Raw genomic sequence first — 18,673 nt, 5'->3', positions numbered from 1 at the left:
TATACAAAGGTAAGTTACATTCGCACGTGGCCCGGCATGGCCAAGTGGATAAAGGCACTCGATTCGTAACTGAGGGTCGCAGGTTCGAATCCCCGTTACACCAAACATGCTCGTCCTTTTAGCCGTGGAGGCGTTATAATGTCACGGTCAGTCCCACTATTCGTTGGTAAAAGAGTAGCCCAAGAGTTGGCGGTGGGTGGTGATGACTAGGTGCCTTCTCCTCTAGTCTTACACTGCTAAATTAGGGACGGCTCGCACAGGAATCCCTCGAGTAGCTTCGCGCGAAATTCAAAACAAACCAAACATTCGCACGTTTCTCCCTAATTTTAAATTCAGAGATTCAAGGGAAAGAAAGTTCATCAACAGCACCCACCGCCAACTCTTGTGCTATTTTTGAATCTAACCTAATAGTGAGATTTGATTGTCACTCTTATGGCTTATCTACGGTCTTAATGCGTACAGCGTGTTTTTGTTATTTGTTTTTAATATTTTTTATGACAGTGGAAAAAAAGAGTACAAACCTTCGGAATAATAGTATGGGACACTTACCCCGCGGCCACGCCTGGCCCGATTGAGGATCATTTCGTTCTGAGTCAATCTAACAGCACAGCTTATTGGTTCTTACTCACACACGTGTTTATTGTTAAAATGTTCGTGAACCAAGAGCTGAGTATCTGTATATACTTATATAAGCGAGGTTTTAGCCAACTGCTCCCTCTGTTGAAAAATGTACCTACATAAGTAGATGAAACTGTCGTGGATGGACGAAACCAAACATTAGCGTAACCCCAAACCTACGTGTTTATAAACACTAGTTTGTCTCAAAAGAAAGAATATATAGACTCGCCACGTTCCTGGACCTCATTATTTTGTGTTGTTTTTTTTCTATTATTTAGACAATATCAGAAAACCAGGCGGGTCTTTGCTTTGTTTCTTTCGTTTGTTTTATTGATTCTTTTGCACACAGTAGTGCCACCTTGAGGCACAGGAGGATAATATTAAATGAAAAAAAAAAATCTAACCTGAAATGTCTTCAGTTACCTTGGTTTCAACATCAAAGGAGTTTTTTTTTTGTTTTTTAATTTCGTGCAAAACTATACGAGGACTATCTGCGCTAGCCGTCCCTAATTCAGCAGTGTAAGACTAAAGGGAAGGCAGCTAGTCATCACCACCCACCGCCAACTCTTGAGCTACTCTTTTACCAACAAATAATGGGGTTGGCCGTCACATTATATAACGCCCATATGGCTGAAAGGGCGAGCATGTTTGGTGCGACCGGGATTCGAACTCGCGATCCTCAGGTTAGGAGTCGAGCAACCCAACCACCTGTCTATGCTGAGTCTACATGAAAGCGCTGTATTTTGATACATACATACGGTTTCATATATATATATATATATAATTTTAGGGGGCTGAGAACCCCTGTTTGGAATCGTTTTGTTAGGCTTGCTACTTCTTTTTGTACCCCTCCCCCTGAGTTCCCCCGCTGGTACATGGTAAGTCTACGGATTTACAACACTAAAATCAGGGGTTCGATTCCTCTCGCTGGACTCGGGAGATAGCCCGATGTGGCTTTGTTATAAGAAAACACACACTTCTTTTATTTATCTGCAATGTTTTGAAGGGGTGGTCTTCTCTATCTAGGCCTCTAAGATGTTTCGTTGGAGTCAGTTGATTTTAACATCTGTTAAAATCATTACACCACTTATTTCATTCAAATCTTAATTTTAACGATATAACTATCCGTGTATGTTTTGGTCACATTCATACCAACCAAAACACCATAAATATAAGCTATATACTTTGCATGGACAAGTGACGGTTTCGCTTAACATAATTCAGCAAGTTTTCAAAACTTCCCGTCAACCCCTGTTAGCGTGAATTGAGTCATCCATATATCATTAGATAGCATGTAGTACTCTGCCAAGTTTTCATTCCACACACCAGTTTTGTTTGTGTATTTTTTTTTGTCACGCCTGAAGATGGCCGGTAAAAGATAAAGAAACACCTGTGGATCGGGAAATCACCAAATTATGAAGCACGGAATCGTACAATAAATCTTTTACATTTATTGCTGTTGTGCAAGATGTTTACAATGAAATGTGAACGTGTGGGTGGGGCATAACAGCCAATCTTAGTTGAAACAAGAATTCTGTAGATTCGTCAAACTAGTTTTCAACATATATTTATTAGTTTCTCTTAGAGCAAGCTTAGATTAAACTATCTGCTTCGACCACTGTGGGGAATCGAACCTCGGATTCTGGCGTTATAATCCTGTAAGTCCACACCTGTAGACTTCCAATACAGAACGTATTTATTTATTTTTGTTGCTAATCATGAAGATGTTTGACGGTGTTTCGGAAGTTACTGGAAATACAGCTTTGTAATTAATTTATTATTCACTGTTACTTCTTCCGTAGTAAATATGAAACAGCATCGGATTTACGAAAATGTTACCGTGAGTGATGTTTATGTAAAAACGCAAGACACTTCGAGTACGATTTCGGAAATAAAAACAAATTTGGACACTTCCGAACACACACGAACTTGCAAATGTATCTCTCCTTTCAAACGTTCATAGTTTTAGTCACTTAAACATTAACTCGTGATGACTTAACCTGTCAAAATATCATAGCTCTTTGGTTATTCAGCAGTTGGACATACGATATGAAATATTGATTTTATAAACTTTGGGGAAGAATTTCGATAACCAATTTATCAATACACATACAACAGTTTAATTCGAACAACAATTGTTTGTTTGTTTCTTTTTAATTTCGGCAAAGCTACTCGAGGGCTATCTGCGCTAGCCGTCCCTAATTTAGCAGTTTAAGACTAGAGGGAAGGCAGCTAGTCATCACCACCCATCGCCAACTCTTGGGCTACTCTTTTACCAACGAATAGTGGATTGACCATCACGTTATAACTCCCCCCACGGCTGAAAGGGCGAGCATGTTTGGTGTGACGGAGACTCGAACCCGCGACCCTCGGATTACGAGTCGCACGCCTCCGAGGCTTTGAAGTTTCGTTGTTTCGTACCCCCAGCTCATTAACGTCTTACGTTTCAACTTAAGTATTCTACATTTCCAGATCATTAGATTTACTTGGTATCTGTGTCCTCATTGATTTGGTCAGTGATTAGCCTTACGATACAAAACCACTTTTATACAACCACTATACGTATTGTTATAAATAGTATATCCTTTCGAGAGACCCTTTAAAGATTTTTAAGTCGCTTTGGTAAAAACCGACAGTTCGTTTTTTGGTGTTTTTTTTCCAAAAATTCTGTCTTACCAACTACCAGGTTACGCCAACTATAGCACATAGAATGCTGGGAAAGTCTAGTAATGGAGGCTGACACAGGTCACACACACGGCAAATTACAGTCGTTTTCACCGCACGTTCCACCAGACCTCCTGTGGGCTATCACCAGTTTATAGTTTCTAGACAACCGGCAGGTGGCGATGTACTGCCGCGAGGCAAGAAGATACTAGAGCGCCGCCTGCCAGCCGTCGTGCTGAGTACAAGATGATGCATGATTGGATATAGAGTTAAGGCCAGTATGGATCCAATCACTTTATGTATCAGAATATATAATTCTTTGAATGATTTGTAGTAAATTCTAAACGACCTAATTTAGAACCACTTACATGATATAACTTAACGGAAATTTGTTAAGCCTACATCCTGTTTACAATATACCGCGCCACCTAGTGCAATACTAGTCATATAAAATATATAAAGGCTCTCTCATTTACTACTATTTCAAGTCAAACAAGTTGTTGTTTTTTTCTTTTTTGTAAGCATTATGTAGTAGGTTTTCCTAAGTTTTTTTAAACTATGTACAGATATATTGCACAGATACGGTAACTGCCTTGCTCGTAATTTTTTTTAAGTGTTCACTCAGTGAAATGAGTCACACATATTATTTAAGTATCAGAACCATCTGGTGGTGATTTAATGGCGTTTCTATCAAAGGGGATTCGAGTTTGTTTTTTAAAAGTCAATGAATCAGTAAAAAGTAAATGAATATGATGGTAGTTCGCTAATACTTGTCTCATCTCGTGGATTGGTTTGTTTTGAATTTCGCGTAAAGCTACACGAGGGCTATCTGTGCTAGCCGTCCCTAATTTAGCAGTTTAAGACAAGAGGGAAGGCAGCTAGTCATCACCACCCACCACCAACTCTTGGGTTACTCTTTTACCAAGTAATAGTGGGATTAACCGTAACATTATAACGCCCACAGTCTGAAATAGCGAACATACTTGCTACGACGGGGATTCGAACCCGCCACCCTCAGATTACGAGCCGAGGGCCTTAACTCCCCTGGTCGTGCCATGCCCCATCTAGTGGAATATTTGAGAAAATAATTATGTTTAGATGCATGTGTATGAATGTGTGTTGAAGAAAGACCCTGGCCTATGATTTATTTTTATTTAATATTCCTGGTGACAAGTTAATAGTATAAACCTTAGTATTTTTAGTCGTGGCATAAAATGATTCCGTGTTGTTGTTTTTTTCCAAGTACGAACTTTTAGCTCATAACTTCATCTCTTGACTGACCTGAAATCTAATTACAGCCGCGACTACTGAGAATTCCCTCTTAGTTTCTGATATTTGTGGTTTAAGTGTATTTCTGAAGATTATTCGTACTTTATAATAATGATATGCCGTATCTTTTGCAATCTTGAGTCTACCTCGTCCATAGTCGACCGTTCTCAATCTAATGACCATGATTTCTGTCATCTCAGCTTCTTCGACTACATTTCTCATGGAAAGATCTTTGATTTCCAGGCTAGCAGAAGGCTTGTAAGACTTCTCCGGCTTTATATTCTTGCTCATTATGTTGTTAACTGTGTAAAACAAATGCAGTTTCATCGTAATGGTTTTTGAGTCAACTGGTTCTACTTCGTAACCATAGCCTTCACTTTATGGATAGGAATAATTGCTTCTGTAAGTACGTTGAAGGCTTCTTTGTTCGAAAAGTTTTGTTCTTTGATTCTTCATCACGTAATAAACTCGCCATACGAAATCCTTCCCCAGAAAGGACGCTGCCATTTAACTCCAGTTGTTATTATGTCTTGATGGTATCGAAATTTCGAATAGGCGGGATTTACAATGAACAAGACTTGAACATGTCGCTTGTGAACCGTGAACAAGATATATGTGCTAAAAATGTTGTCTTTGGCACCATTATGTGAGGTTTAGAAAAGAACAGGGGAGGGGGAAAGAAGCACAAATGCGCAGCTTTATCCGTGAGATACGATGTTGTTTTAATGGTTTGTTTTTGGAATTTCGCACAAAGCTAATCGAGGGCTATCTGTGCTAGCCGTCCCTAATTTAGCAGTGTAAGACTAGAGGGAAAAGGCAGTTAATCATCGTCACCCACTGCCAACTCTTGGGCTTCTTTTTTATCAATGAATAGTGGGATTGATTGTAACATTGTAATGCCCCTCTCGGCTAAAAGGGTGAGCATATTTGGTGTGACGGGAATTCGAACCTGCGACCCTTGGATTGCGAGTCGCATGCCTTGACATGCTAGGCCATGCCGGGCCCTGTTTTAATGGCAATAAAAAACCTAAGCACTGGTTAGCTAACAAGCACAGAAGACAAAACTTATGATGGTTTTTATCTTATAGAAGAAACTTCAAAGGACTTTAATCATATAAACATTAGAAAAAGGAATAGTCGTAAGTCTTCTCCGCGCAAAGCAAAAACAACAGTCTCAATCGATAACAATTGCAACTGAGGAAGGAAGGACTGAGCTCACACAAACAGATTCCTGACGAACCTCCAGTTAATTTGGAACTTCATTGGAAATATAACGAAATGGTGACGTATGCATTCTAAAAGGGAATTAAATTAAAGAGTACGAATATCAAACGAGTTATACATAAACATAGATAGATATATACACAAACTACACAGTTATAAACACTCAAGAACACCTGGGATTTCTCATGGTCCCTTTAACAAACATTTAGACATTCCAGTTTCACAAATTCGTTTAAGATATTCGACATTCACAGAAGTTCTTTTGTGGAAAATCCTACGGAGTAAGTTCACAAAGTTCTATAACAACAGCACCCCAATCTATAAAAATCGAAACGCACGTGAACTGTCCGTCAGTGCTTTTTTTTTTTCAATTACGCAAAATTAGGCTTAAATCACTTAAAGCAAGGTATGCTTCCTATCGTAACAGTTCATTTTGCTTAATTAACGATTGAAAGTATTGATCTCGTTTGTTTGTTTGTTTGTTTTAATTTCGCGCAAAGCTATTCGAGGGCTGTCTGCGCTAGCCGTTCCTAATTTAGCATTGTAAGACAAGAGGGAAGGCAGCTAGTCATCACCACCCACCGCCAACTCTTGGGCTACTCTTTTTACCAACGAATAGTGGGATTGACCGTCACATTATAACGCCCCCACATCTGAAAGGGCCAACATGTTTGGTGGGACGGGGATTTGTACCCGCGACCCTCAGATTACGAGTTAAACGTCTTAACCCGCGTGGCCATGCCGGGCCTGAAAGTATTGAAAAGAGTTCCCCCCGCTAGTACAGCGGTAAGTCTACGGATTTACAACGCAAAAATCAGAGGTTCGAATCCCGTCGAGGAGCTCAGCAGATAGCCTGACGTGGTTTTGCTAAAAGAAACACACACACACACACACACACACAGTATTAAAGAGAAAGACATTAAACAATTAATATTTTCTGAGCAAAATTAGCCAACGAATCACTAATGAATTACTTCTGGAAAGTTTGTACGCGGTAAATTCACAAGTAAAGTAGTACCAAACTAACCGCATGTGGGTTGTTATATACTCAAACTAACTCACAGTTAATTTTATCAGCCCTCAAATAATTAACTAAAAATGTCTGGACAATGGCATTCGAATTACTTGTGTATAAAGTTAATTTTCAACTGTTAAATAAATAAAAAACAAACAAATTCTCTACGTGAGAGGCTTAGCAAGAGCGTTCTCGGCACCCTCTACCGTGGGAACTCCGCACGAGACCCAAAGCGTGTAGAGATCTCGTGCAGTGTTCTGGTAAGTTGCCGACGTGAATCAAGGAAAGGTGGTTTTCGAGCAAATTAAGTATCTCCAATTATGGTAACCTCTAGTTTGTTTGACTCCTTATTTTACAGGGGAGATCTTTCTTGTACGAGAAACACGGTGCAGTCGCAATTAAAGTTTTCTTTTTTATTTCATTTAAGCAAAATTTCAATACACAAACATATGTATAATATCGCTAATTACGAAAGACGTCACAGTGAAAAGACGAGTAAAACATTTTTATATAAAGTTTAAGGAAACCAAACAAAAAGTTCCAATAATACAGTTTTATTTTTTATCAACAATAATACGGCCCAGCATGGTCAGGTGGGTTAAGGCGTTAGACCCGTAATCTGAGGGTCGCGGGTTCGAATCACCATCAGAGACGAACCGCAGAACCGATTGTCACCGGCGCGGCATGACCAGGTGGAAAAAGCACTCGTGTCGTAATCTGAAGGTTGCGGGTTCGAATCCCTATCACACAAAACATGCTTGCCCTTTCAGCCGTGAGGGCGTTATAATGCGACGGTCAACCCCACGATTCATTACTAAACGAGTAGCCCAAGAGTTCTGGTGAGTGGTAATGATTAGCTGCTTTCCCTCTAGTCTTACGTTGCTAAATTAGTGACGGCTTTCGCAGATAGCACTCGCGTAGCTTTAAAAAACAAACAAATCAACCATATTTTCCCAAGATGCTATACTCTCGAGAACTGTTTCACCAAACGGTGACAGACTAGAGAGAGAGAGAGGACAGATAATTAACACCAATCGGTGACAGACTAGAGAGAGAGAGAGAGAAGACAGATAATTAACACCAAACGGTGACAGACGAGAGAGAGAGAGAAGACAGATAATTAACACCAAACTGTGACAGACTAGAGAGAGAGGGGACAGATAATTAACACCAATCGGTGACAGACTAGAGAGAGAAGACAGATAATTAACACCAAACTGTGACAGACTAGAGAGAGAGGACAGATAATTAACACCAAACGGTGACAGAATAAAGAGAGAGAGAGGGGACAGATAATTAACACCAAACGGTGACAAACGAGAGAGAAAGACAGGGGACAGACAATTAACACCAAGCGGTGACAGACTAGAGATAGAGAGAGGGGACAGATAATTAACACCAAATAGTGACATACTAGAGAGAGAGAGAGAGGACAGATAATTAACACAAAACGGTGACAGACTGAAGAGAGAGAGAACAGATAATTAACAACAAATGGTGAGTGACAAGAGAGAAAGAGGACAGGTAATTAACAACAAATGGTGAGTGACAAGAGAGAGAGAGGACAGATAATTAACAACAAATGGTGAGTGACAAGAGAGAAAGAGGACAGGTAATTAACAACAAATGGTAAGTGACAAGAGAGAGAGAGGACAGGTAATTAACAACAAATGTGAGTGACAAGAGAGAGAGGACAGGTAATTAACAACATATGGTGAGTGACAAGAGAGAGACAGGACAGATAATTAACAACAATTGTGAGTGACCAGAGAGAGAGGACAGGTAATTAACAACAAATGGTGAGTGACAAGAGAGAGAGAGGACAGGTAATTAACAACAAATGGTGAGTGACAAGAGAGAGAGAGACAGGTAATTAACAACAAATGGTGAGTGACAAGAGAGAGAGAGGACAGGTAATTAACAACAAATGGTGAGTGACAAGAGAGAGGACAGATAATTAACAAACAAATAGTGAATGACAAGAGAGAGAGAGACAGATAATCAACAAACAAATGGTGAGTGACAAAGAGAGAGAGAGACAGATAATGCAACAAACAAAACGGTGAGTGACAAGAGAGAGAGAAGACAGATAATTAACAAACAAATGGTGAGTGACAAGAGAGAGAGGACAGAAATCTTTCTTATATATATGGTGAGTGACAAGAGAGACAGGACAATGCTTTCAAATCATGAGTGACAAGAGAGAGAGGACAAGGTAATGCTTTCAACAAATGGTGAGTGACAAGAGAGAGAGAGGACAGATAATTAACAACAAATGGTGAGTGACAAGAGAGAGAGAGGACAGATAATTAACAACAAATGGTGAGTGACAAGAGAGAGAGGACAGATAATGCTTTCTATATAGTGAAGTGACAAGAGAGAGAAAAGACAGATAATTAACAACAAACGGTGAGTGACAAGAGGGAGAAGGACAGATAATTAAACAAACAAATAGTGAGTGACAAGAGAGAGAGATGACAGGTAACAAACAACAAATGGTGAGTGACAAGAGAGAGGACAAATGAAATAATTTCAACAAATAGTAGTGACAAGAGAGAGAGGACAGATGATGCTTTCTTTCAAACAGTGAGTGACAAGAGAGAGAGGACAGGAATGCTCAAACAAACGGTGAGTGACAAGAGAGGACAATGAATGCAACAAATAATGAAGTAACAAAGAGAGACAGGACAGATAATGCAAACAATTGTGAGTGACAAGAGAGAAAGGACAGGTAATGCTAACAAATGGTGAGTGACAAAGAGAGAGAGAGAGAAAGGTAATTAACATCAAACAAGTGAGTGACAAGAGAGAGAGAGGACAAATGAAGTAGAACAAATAGTGAGTAACAAGAGAGAGAGACAGGTAATGCTATCAAACAGTGAGTGACAAGAGAGAGAGAGGACAGGTAATTAACTAACAAATGGTGAGTGACAAAGAGAGAGAGGACACAAATTAACAACAAATGGTGAGTGACAAGAGAGAGACAGGACAGATAAAATGCTTTATCAAACAGTGAGTGACAAGAGAGAGAGGACAGGTAATTAACAACAAATGGTGAGTGACAAGAGAGAGAGGACAGGTAATGCTAACAAATGGTGAGTGACAACAGAGAGAGAGGACAGATAATTAACAAACAAATGGTGAAGTGAACAGAGAGAGAGAGGACAGATAATTAACAACAAATGGTGAGTGACAAGAGAGAGACAGGTAATGCTTAACTTAACAAATGGTGAGTGACAAGAGAGAGAGAGAGTAGCTAACATACAAACATATGGTGAGTGACAAGAGAGAGAGGACAGATAATGCATCAAACGGTGAGTAACAAGAGAGAGAGAGGACAGGTAATTAACTTATATATACAGGTGACAAGAGAGAGAGACAGGTAATTAACATCAAATGGTGAGTGACAAGAGAGAGAGAGGACAGGTAATTAACAACAAATGGTGAGTGACCAGAGAGAGAGAGGACAGATAATTAACAACAAATGGTGAGTGACAAGATAGAGAGAGGACAGGTAATTAACAACAAATGGTGAGTGACAAGAGAGAGAGAGGACAGATAATTAACATCAAATGGTGAGTGACAAGAGAGAGAAAGGACAGGTAATTAACAACAAATGGTGAGTGACAAGAGAGAGAGAGGACAGGTAATTAACAACAAATGGTGAGTGACAAGAGAGAGAGAGGACAGATAATTAACAACAAATGGTGAGTGACCAGAGAGAGAGAGGACAGATAATTAACAACAAATGGTGAGTGACAAGAGAGAGAGAGGACAGGTAATTAACAACAAATGGTGAGTGACAAGAGAGAGAGAGGACAGATAATTAACATCAAACGGTGACAGACTAGAGAGAGGGGACAGATAATTAACATCAAACGGTGACAGACCAGAGAAAGGGGACAGATAATTAACATCAAACAGTGACAGACCAGAGAAAGGGGATAGATAATTAACATGAAACGGTGACAGACTAGAGAGAGAGGACAGATAATTAACATCAAACGTTGATTGGCTAGAGAGAAAGAGAGGACAGATAATTAACACCAAACACCGTATAATCTTCGACTAATCCTTTCTAACGAACAGTGTGTTTGACCATAAAATTGTAATTCCCGCAAATGAAAGAGCGAGCACGTATGGTGACGGAGATTCAAACCCGTGTCCCGCAGATTGTGAGTCGATCGCCCTAACTAGCAGGTCATAAGAAGGAAACACAGAAGAGGAAGTGAAAAATAAAAGGAGAAAGTAAAAAAGTGTAGTAAGGGTAAAATGAATTAAAGATAGTAGAAGGGTTAGTGACGATACACAGGTGAGCGTGGTGTGGAACAGCGCGTGGGTAGAGATAGTAAGATGAAATTCGGAAAAGTAAACTTTGGAAGAGAAAGATTGTGCAAATCTTTGTTCGATTAGTGTAGAGTGGGGTGAGGAAGTAAAGGGGCCCCGAAATGTTTATAAAAATGTAGCGTTTTTATCTAGGGTTCATTTGCTTGACGAAACAAACAAGGGATTTCTGAGGGAATAGAATAAAATCAGAAACGAGTTTTCTCTTCAGTTATGACCCACAGTCTGCTCATCAGGACAATTTACTGCGGTGTCAACCTGCACATGATCAAGGGACAGCCCGAGAGAAAAACAAAACAAGAAACTCCGTGCACGTCCACACATATTACTCTAGGATAATATCGACCGCACAGCCTCCCTCAAAAAGCGAGTATATCCAACTGACAAAACAAAGCATTCTACCAATACATGTACGTACGATAGAACAGTATTTAGTCCAGTGTCTTCCAAACTTGTGTGTTTTCTCTGACGACACCCCAACCTACTTACATTGCTTTGTCTCAGGTCGACATCCAAATCGTCAACGTAAATAATAAAGTTTGGTTTGTCTTTGTTTTTGAATTTCACGCAAAGTAACACGAGAGCTATCTGCGCTAGCCATCCCTAATTTAGCAGTATAAAACTAGAGGAAAGGCAGCTGGTCATCACCACCCACCGCCGACTCTTGGGCTACTCTTTTACCAACGAATAGTGGGATTGATCGACACATTATAACGCTCCCACGACTGAAATGGCAGGCATGCTTGGTGCGACGGGTATTCGAAACCATACTGTAATGGTTTACTTGGCGATGATCAATCAAATATGAGTAGTCCAAGGACTGGTGGCGCTGCTTCTGTGGGCCATAGCTGTCCTTCCCTTAACCTATTAGTTCAAAATTGGGGACGAATAACTGGCTATGTGCATATATTACTTTGTCTGATCTTAGCGTAATACGGGGTATGAAAAGAAGCGCCACCTATAAGGGACTATTCTACTGTTGATTATAGGTGTAGGAAATAGCTGTGTGAAACACATAGAGAGATTTATGCACGTGCCAGTGCTCGGCAGTTCCTGGACACCATTTTAAAATTGTGTTCGAAACAACTGATGTCTTTATAAATGGAGTGCCAATTTCGTTACATCCTGCATCTCGGGGAGGGGGGGAATAAAATGTCCACCTAGAAAATTTATACGAGTTTTTTTTTTGTTGTTGTTATGTGAGAAAGGGGGGGGGACATTTGAAAAACGTCGGTAAGGTTTAGAACTCTTATCGGTGAATGGATGGCACTCAGTACAACTCCGGAACTGGTACTGTTGATAACGGGTCATCTAACTACAAGATGATCCGTCCTGCGATATGGAGGACGTCAATTAGAACGTAACATTCTTGGTTTGTCGGAATACACCGTAAAGCTCGGAGTTTATACCCACAGCCGTCTGTTTTCTACCGTACACGTTACACTTCAGACCGTAAAATTTTTTCGGAGACGCAAGAAGCGTCGTGATTGTTATTATCACTTGATCATTTTTGGCAAGCGTTTTCGTTAGGCTTATCGAAAAGACAACTGTTCATGTCACGTGTAAGATCTGCTAATAGAAGAAAAGAGTTTTCGCGTTAACAAAAAAAAAGGAGTTTCTTCCAAACTCTTAGAGGGCGCTTCACTCTTTATGTGTGTGTTTATAGCAAAGTAACATCGTGCTATCTGCTGAGCCCACCGAGGGGAATCGAACCCCTGATATTAGCGTTGTAAGTCCGTAAACTTACCGCTGTACTAGTGAGGAGCCACCGTTTATGTACCGTTCGATGTTATTAAAAGCTATGATAAATTTGGTTCGTAAAATAAAACTTGTCTTCTTTGATAAATTATGAGTAAAACAATTAATATAATGAAACAATGCTAGTCCTAACAATTAGTATTATATAATGAAACAATGTAAAACAATTAATATAATGAAACAATGCTAGTCCTAACAATTAATATAATGAAACAATGTTAGTCCTAACAATTAATATAATGAAACAATGTTAGTCCTAACAATTAATATTATGAAACGATGTTAGTCCTAACAATTAATATAATGAAACAATGTTAGTCCTAACAATTAATATTATGAAACAATGTTAGTCCTAACAATTAATATTATGAAACAATGTTAGTCCTAACAATTAATATAATGAAACAATGTTTGTCCTAACAATTAATATTATGAAACAATGTTAGTCCTAACAATTAATATAATGAACAATGTTAGTCCTAACAATTAATATAATGAAACAATGTTAGTCCTAACAATTAATATAATGAAACAATGTTAGTCCTAACAATTAATATTATGAAACAATGTTAGTCCTAACAATTAATATAATGAACAATGTTAGTCCTAACAATTAATATAATGAAACAATGTTAGTACTATCACAGTATAATTAATTATATTAATTAAAAAAAGCGAAATGCAAGCTAGTTATGTTGGGAACTTAACAGTTCTATTTCCATTTCCTTTGTTTTTTGTCAAACTTAAAGGTATGGTATGGATTATTTGTGCTCTGCCCATCACTGGTATCGCAATCCGGTTTTTAAGGTTAAAATCTTCACTGGGAGACACTACCTTTGTTTCCAACTAGACCTTTTAGTGATTTGCATTCATCGTTGCTCTTGTCAGTTATATTTTAGCGTTCGGTCAGGTAGATGGAATTTGTCATGACGTAATGATGATCTAACATTTCGAGCTTCCTGTGGTATGTATAAAATCTAGTCTAATGTTAAAAATGTCTGACGGAATTAGAAACACTTACTAGTTCAGTATCATTTAGTGAGTTGTAAGAACGAGTGGGTCTGTTCGTCAAGTAATCGAGTCACTACGTTAGCAAATCAACTTATCAATCGATTGCCGAAGAAAGTTTGTTAGATTTATTCGTTTGTTTGTTTTTTGAATTTTGCGCAAAGCTACACGAGGATTATCTGCACTAGCCGTCTCTAATATAGTAGTGAAAGATTAGAGGGAAGGCAGCTAATCATCACCACCTACCGCCAACTCTTGGGCTACTCTTTTACCAACGAATAGCAGACTAGCCATCCCTAATTTGGCAGTATAAGACTAGAGGGAAGGCAGCTAGTCATCACCATTGACCGTAACATTATAATGCCCCCACGGCTATAAGGGCGAGCATGTTTGGTGTGACGGTGATTCGAATCCGCAACCCTTAGATTATGAGTTGAACGCCTTAACCCACCTGGCCATTCCGGGCAAGGTTTATTTCAGAGTTAAGCATACCATTAGCTTCGTAGTTTCTGTCAAAATGTTTATTTGCGAAGTAAGACCTACCAGTGAACGTAGTCTGTACAGATCTTTTTTATATCACTTTTAATGTCTTGTAATACGCTGTAAAACGTCTCAGGATGTCCTGTTATGAATAAAATGGATGTTATTCAATGGTTAACTAAAATGGTCACTAGAGGGCGCTATCTGTTCAATTAATCCCCATTCGTGTCAAAAATGGCCTGCCTCTTTAAGATGATGCATCAGACAAATGAATGAAGCAGTCCAATATTCAAAATGGCGGATGATCCACATGATTTGGGGCTATGCTATTTTGTGAACTGCCACAGATAGTGTGTATAGAACGAATGACGAGTAGTTACTTTTGAACGGTAACCATACTTTGAAAATGTTGTGTAGGGAGTGTGTGTATTGTGTAAAAAAAAACAAAAATGACAAAAGGTATCTTAAGACATTTAGCTTGTTTTGTCTCTTGCTAAAAGCAAAGCTAGGTAATGGGCTATCTGTGCTGTGCCCACCGTTGGTACAGAAAAAAATCGATTTTTTTTTAGCATTGTAAACCTGCAGAATTACTGCTGAGCCACCGAAAGTCTAAATATTCAGCATCATTGGTCATAAAACAAGGTTTATGTGGAAAAGTAAAATGGAAAACCCCATAATCCCTTTATGGCAAATGGCAAACTTTTAATTTGACGTACACGCTTTGACTTTGATCTAGTTGGAGTCCCAGCTTCAGATAAACTTAATCAGGGGATGTGCTGGGGATAACGAGACATAATGGGGCCAAATCTGAAAATAAACCTGAAACTAATGTACAACATTAATTTCAGAGGCAACGACACCTGTGGTGACACCTGTCTCGTTGGTTATTTATTAGAAGGAAGCTCTCAATTTAATGTTATGTATCACTTTTAGTTGCTTGGTCAGAGATTACCGGTGCAGAGTAACGAAGCTATCTGCTCCAAACAACCATTTAGAACTTGGAATCAAGTAAAGGTGAATCAGTCAGGGCTAGTGAATCAGCAGATTTAACAGACAAAAGTTTGGAACACTGGTCATCATTGAATGACCCCGTGGATGCAGTGCTGTCTCTGTCCAATTTCTCGTCATTTATCTTTAAAGACTAACCCACTCCAATGTCTCTAAGTTAGTGACCAACTGCACAACTTACGAATGTTTTTGTTTCTGACTGTTACACTTTTTTCACTGCTGGTGACGCGATAAAAGTCTCACAGTTCATTGGTTGTTTGGCGTTTATTGGAGCAAAGCAAAATGGCTATCTGCGCCAAACAACCGGTGAACAAAACAAAAACGTAAAAGTAAAATCGTTATAAAATGTAAAAATGTATGAAAGTAAAAACCAAATGAAGTTTAAAAAGCAGGTAAAAAACTTAAATAGAAGTAAAAAGGCCCATGGCTCTTAAAAATTTAAAAACACAATTAAGTTGAACAGTGTCACCATCGCCCATAACACAATATCTAACTCGCCGAGAAACATATTCAAAATGTCGTCGTAATGACGACTCGAGAGTAAAATGTGGACCTCTGTACCTCGAGTTTCACAAAGGCCACACACTGGTGGATCAGTTCCAGATAAAAAAAAAAAAAACGATGGGTTAAAAACTGACAAATTAAACTAAAAAGAAGGCAACTAGTCAACATCAACTATAAATCTTTTATCAACGAATAGTGTGATTGACTGTCACTCATAACGCCTCCATGGCTGAAAGGGTGAGCATGTTTGGTGAAGAAGATTCGAACCCACGACTCTCATATTGCGAGTCGAGCGCCCCTAACATCTGTAACGTAAGAGTTCTTTCTCAAAGACAACAACAAAAACTACTAACTGAAGTTTAATGGTCGTTTACACCGACCGATAACTTAAATGTCTTCTTTCATTTAATTGGTCTAATTCAAAATGTTAATTTAGTGTTTGCTCATTTCTGATAGGTCGTTCTATAGTTTTCTTGTTTCCTATACAAAAAAAAATGAACTGTCTCTTATAGCCAACAGTATGTTTATTAGTTAAGATTAGTGAATATGACGTAAGAAGAAAACAGTATGACGACAAGAAGGAAGCGCTGATTGGTTGGTTGATGCTGAAAAGAACAAGTGGCAGTTTATAACATGGTAAAATTTGTAATTACATTAAGAACTGTTTTCAAGTAGATTACCATCTATCTGAAAAGCGCTCGCTGTCCCTTATTTCTGTTGGCAACATTAAGGTAAGATCTCATGCATAAGTTGTCATCTCTCTACATATAAAATGCAATAGTGGCATTGTAATATTAGGCCACATCGGGACATCTGCTGCGTCAACCGAGGGAAATCGAACTCCTTACTTTAACACTGTAAATCCGAAGCCTTAGCGTGGAGGGGTAGGGTAATTGCAAAAGGGTTGCTGTGAATACAAACTTAACGACTGTGATTTTTCGTGACTGTTACACAAACACAAACACAAACAAACTGTTCCATCCAACATTGGCAAATGTTGCCGTCCTTTAGGCTGGTATGCTTACACATGTCACGTGGCAGCTGCAAGCCCGAGATAACGATAAAAAAGAAACAGTCGGGTTTCTTTTTTTTTTTTTTCCCAATCATCAGTGTTCTACAAACTCGGACTCAGAACATCTGCATTAAATATAAATATTGGCAACAGCTGCTCGTCTTTTCCATTCAAACCTGGTTTTCTGATTAGCATTTTGAACATCGAAATTGATTTTTAAACCACTAATTACTTCTGTTAGCACATATCCGATATCTGTGAATACGGTAGTATACATTTTCAATTTCGTTTCTGATTTGGAAAATCAGAAAAGCTTACGTGTTTACCAAGTAATCCTCCCGGTTCATGTTTCTGGTACATTATTCTAAGCTGGAAAGTCAGGAACTGCGAGTCCATTGAAATAATACGCGGTTTATCCGTTTCTGCCTTAAAACTAAAGGCGGATGTAATTGTGCTTTAGTTTGTTTGAAGATAGGCAAAAGCTGCACAATGGGCGATTTGTGCTCTGCCCACCACGAATATTGAAACCTGATTTATAGCGTTGCAAGAACGCAGAAATGTCGCTGTCCCCCTGAGGGAAAGCATATACATATACTTTAGGATATGTTTTGTACAATATATTAGAGGCTTATCAAAGATTTTATAAAGGTCTAACATTAGATCGTAGAATAACATTACAAGTTTATTTACCGATAGTATCAAGTACGGTAAAGTTTAACCTTAACCAAAGTAAAAAAAAACAACAAAAAACACGTATACACAGTGTTGATTTAATTGTCTCAGCTTTCGGTTGTACTTAATAAAGGCTTAATTCATGTTAGGCCTTAAACAAGTGAACTTAACAAAATCCTAATAACAGACACCGAAATTGGTATTATTCTAGAAATCCTGTATTTAAAAAAGTAATAAATATACTAATTTGGGTTGTCTGAGTTATGTCCACAGTGGATATCGAAACTCAAAATTCCAATCATCCAAATTCACCTGTCTGCTGATTGGTCATTTAATTTGTCTTTCAAGTGATTGGATATTGGTTGGATGTTTGTCGTCTTATGGCGAAAAGCAACTGGTAAAAATTAAAATAACAGTAAAATTATTATAAAGGAAATAAAGTTCAAGTGGCCCAACGTCAGATAAAAAACTTAAATAAAGTTTAAAAGTCCAATGACCCTTAAAAAATTAAAAACATTAGTAAGGTGGGCAGTGTCACCATCGCCAATGACACTGTCCAGCGTCAGGGGTAAAACTGTGGATAAAACATGTTTAAAATGGTGCCGTCGTTCAGAGTCGCAATGATGGTACGACAGTACAATCTGGCTATTGTGACCTGAGTGTCATTCAGACCAGATATTAGTGCATAGGTCTCGGATAAAAGAAAATGATGAGTTACAAAAGCGTGACCAATGCGTAGTCTAGCCAGGACAGCATCCTTCTTCTGATCCTTAGGGAAACAAGACGGTCAAAGTCCAAGAGAGGGTTTTATCTGGAAATGCTTGCTATCACGTTGCTCAATTCAAGTCGACAGGCCCGGCATGGCCAGGTGGTTAAGGCGTTCGAGTCGCAATCCGAGGGTCGCGGGTTCGAATCCCCGTTGCACCAAACATGCTCGCCCTTTCAGTTGTGGAGGCGTTATAATGTAACAGTCAATCCCACTATTCATTGGTAAAAGAGTAGCCCAAGAATTGGCGGTTGGTGGTGATGACTAGCTGCCTTCCCTCTAGACTTACACTGCTAAATTACGGGCGGCTAGCGCAGATAGCCCTCGCATA

This window comes from Tachypleus tridentatus, chromosome 3, assembly GCF_004210375.1.
Source record: "Tachypleus tridentatus isolate NWPU-2018 chromosome 3, ASM421037v1, whole genome shotgun sequence".
Taxonomy (NCBI): domain Eukaryota; kingdom Metazoa; phylum Arthropoda; class Merostomata; order Xiphosura; family Limulidae; genus Tachypleus; species Tachypleus tridentatus.
Note: the sequence above shows the minus strand (reverse complement) of the source record.